At 45.2% G+C, this 2907-nt stretch overlaps 1 non-coding gene across 1 annotated transcript; it reads left to right on the top strand.

Moving 5' to 3' along the window:
• Positions 1-362: 362 nt before the first annotated feature.
• Positions 363-557, top strand: LOC140425893 (U2 spliceosomal RNA). Its single transcript, XR_011948052.1, has one exon. It is a non-coding gene; the product is annotated as a U2 spliceosomal RNA (small nuclear RNA).
• Positions 558-2907: the final 2350 nt, after the last annotated feature.

Genomic DNA, 2907 nt, shown 5'->3' on the forward strand with positions numbered 1-2907 from the left:
GAGGAGTCCGTGTTTTCCTCCTCGACCACCGCCTGTGGGACACTCGATGAAAGCGATGAATTGGAACTGTTAAGGTAAGGGTGTTTTAAATGATAATTCTGCACATGGTTCATATTTCTGGCTGCTGACATCAAGGTGCTCAAATCTACTGTTCAAATGATCTACACTAAAGGCTGTATTTTTATTGTCTTAGTTCAATATGCTTTCTTCTATTTGATTTTCCTTCATCTCCGCAGTGGCACCTCCTTAAGGTTTTCCGTGGACTGGGAAAATTATGAGGCTCATGGAAGGTGCAGGTAATGGCCTTTGCTCGTGTCTCCGGAGGGAGAGTATTTTAATATTCATCAGAAATAAAATGGTTAATCGCTTCTCGGCCTTTTGGCTAAGATCAAGTGTCTGTAGATTGAGCCTTTGGGTTCAGATCTGGTATGTCTCTCTTGTGGGGACTATAAATTTGATTCAATTTGAATTAGTTTTTTGGAGCAGGCAAGGAGCTGGATTAGGGGTTTGCCCCTGACCCACACTCTGAGCCCTGGCTTGGTAACTCAGAAAAGGAAAAATTAAAAAAAAAAAGAAATAAAATGGTTAGGATTTGCAACAGTATGGTCATTGTAATTTGTAACACTCAGATTTTCCAAATAAATCCTAGGGATACTTTGGAGAAGGTTTCTGAATTATACCCTGGGTGGGTCCACTAAATAGAACATTGTATTTTTCTGTGCTTAATTCAAACCTACACATCCTGTTATTGATCCACTGTGTAAAAACAGTGGGAACATGAGAAGACTTCTGAAACCTTATTAATATCTGAAGCGCAGAACAAAATGACCACTCGGCCCACCGTGACTCGCTGGCTTTTTGCTGGATCATTCCAAAACTAATCCACATCTTCCTCTGCTTCAAATATTTATCCAATTTTCCTTAAACAAAATGCAATGTTCCTTGCCGCAATCACTTCCTGTGACGCAGTATTCCGTCCTCCAACAAATTATAATTTTCTCTGAACCTTCTCTTCTCGCTGTGACAATTTTCAAATGGTGACCCCCACCGCCCCCTTGTCACTCACTCCCCAACCAGAGTAAAGGATATTGCATTTGAACTCTGGACCATTGAATAAATTGCGATTTTATAGCTTGTAGTAAGTAATCCTTCAAAATCCAACAGCACAGGCAACAAGCTGACAAAGTTTATGGATTTTGGAGAACAAATGTGCCAGGTTGAGGCAACAGCCTTCAAGGCATGGATTCAAACCTCATTGCGGAGACTTGAACAAGTAGCCCAGACTCTACCGATACTAAGGAAGAGCCACACTGTTGGAGGTGCCCTCTCTCAGATGAAACATTAAACCTTTCTCCCTTTCATATGCTTGCAAAAGATCTCATGGCACTATTTAAAGAACAGGGGAGCTGCCCCAATGCCCAGACCAGTACTTAATCCAGAATTAACATGAATTTTAAAAAAAACACATGAGCGAGTTAATTGTCTCATCTCTGTTTGTGGGACATTGTGCTGCCGTGGACAGAGTTTTATTGGACTCCGGGTGGTGAGAATGGGGATGGGATGCTTGTGGGGGGGTGGGGGTGGGGTGGGGGGTGGGGTGGGGGTTGGGGGGGTGTGGGGGGGGGGGGGGTTGCAGAGAGTGTGAAATAGCGGGAAACCCAGACAGGATGGCTACCTGATGCAATCCCGCTGCCAAAGGCATTTCCCAATGGTGGGCTGGGATTGACTGCCCATTCTAAGGAGGTGGGCAGCAGATTTGCATACATAAGTGCCCTGGGCGGGGTTCTTCATTTCTGATTCAAAGAGCGGGATTCTCAGTTTGCCGACGCTGAAATTGCGAAACGTGATTGGGCGCAGAATAGCTTCTGACGCGAAAGGCGCCGATTTGACGCCAAATCGGGATGATCCGTCACGCCTGAAAATGGCGTAAATGTGCCGCTCGCCACGCGGTGTAAAAGTACAGTGGGCATATCACCCTGGGCTGGATTCGGAAAACTGGCGCAAAACGGCCACCGATTCCCCGTTTTGCTGGGGGCTAGCAGGAAGGCAGCGTAGAGCACCCAGCTCTAGCTGCCGATACGGCCCGGAGAATTGCTGGGTCCATGGCTGAACAGCCGGGGTGCCCCCCCCATAGAACTGGGGCGGTGCCCAGGCACCGACCACCATTACGCACCCACTGACCACCCAACTCAGCCCCTGGTTCTCACAGTGACACCGGCCGTATGGATGCACCCACCCCACTGCCCACCCACCGCCACAGCGCGCCCCCGTGAACACCCCGCCCAACCGGCTGCCAACCACTGATGGATCTGTACTTTGTTAATATATTTATGTATCGCCGCACTATATATTAATCAACAGAACTTGAGACTGAGCTTCTTGGGTGAAGTAAAGTATAGCTTTATTTGCGTCAGTTTTAAAATCTACTGATCAAGTCAAATTTTATGTGAGTACAGAATTTAGAAAGTTTGTTTGTCCAACGCAAGTAGAGATGGTTGAGTTGAATTCAAAATACAATTCAGTTCGTGGTAATTTCTTCAGATCAAAATGCACAATACAAAAATGAAATGAAAGGAAATAGTGGTTTGCAAAGTAAAGCAAAAGGATAGGTTTCAAAGGTTAGGTTAAAGATGATTTCGGAGAGGAGAAAGAAGGTTCTCTCCCGGTCTCTTAAGGAGATCAGAATCTTTAAGGTTCTGTCCCCTTTCTGGCTATGATTGGGTTTCAATAATTATAATTCATCTAATTCGACCGAAATGTCTATCTATTAAGTTCTAAGGGATAATGTGGCATGAGAGAATTTCTGCATGTTTCCAAAACATGGTGTGACCAAAACACCCATTTCCCACCGTGTTTTCGAAAACTGGGATTTTTGCCCAGTAATGATAACAAGGAGTTTATTCTGCA

This window comes from Scyliorhinus torazame, chromosome 6 (assembly GCF_047496885.1).
Source record: "Scyliorhinus torazame isolate Kashiwa2021f chromosome 6, sScyTor2.1, whole genome shotgun sequence".
In the NCBI taxonomy this organism is placed as follows: domain Eukaryota; kingdom Metazoa; phylum Chordata; class Chondrichthyes; order Carcharhiniformes; family Scyliorhinidae; genus Scyliorhinus; species Scyliorhinus torazame.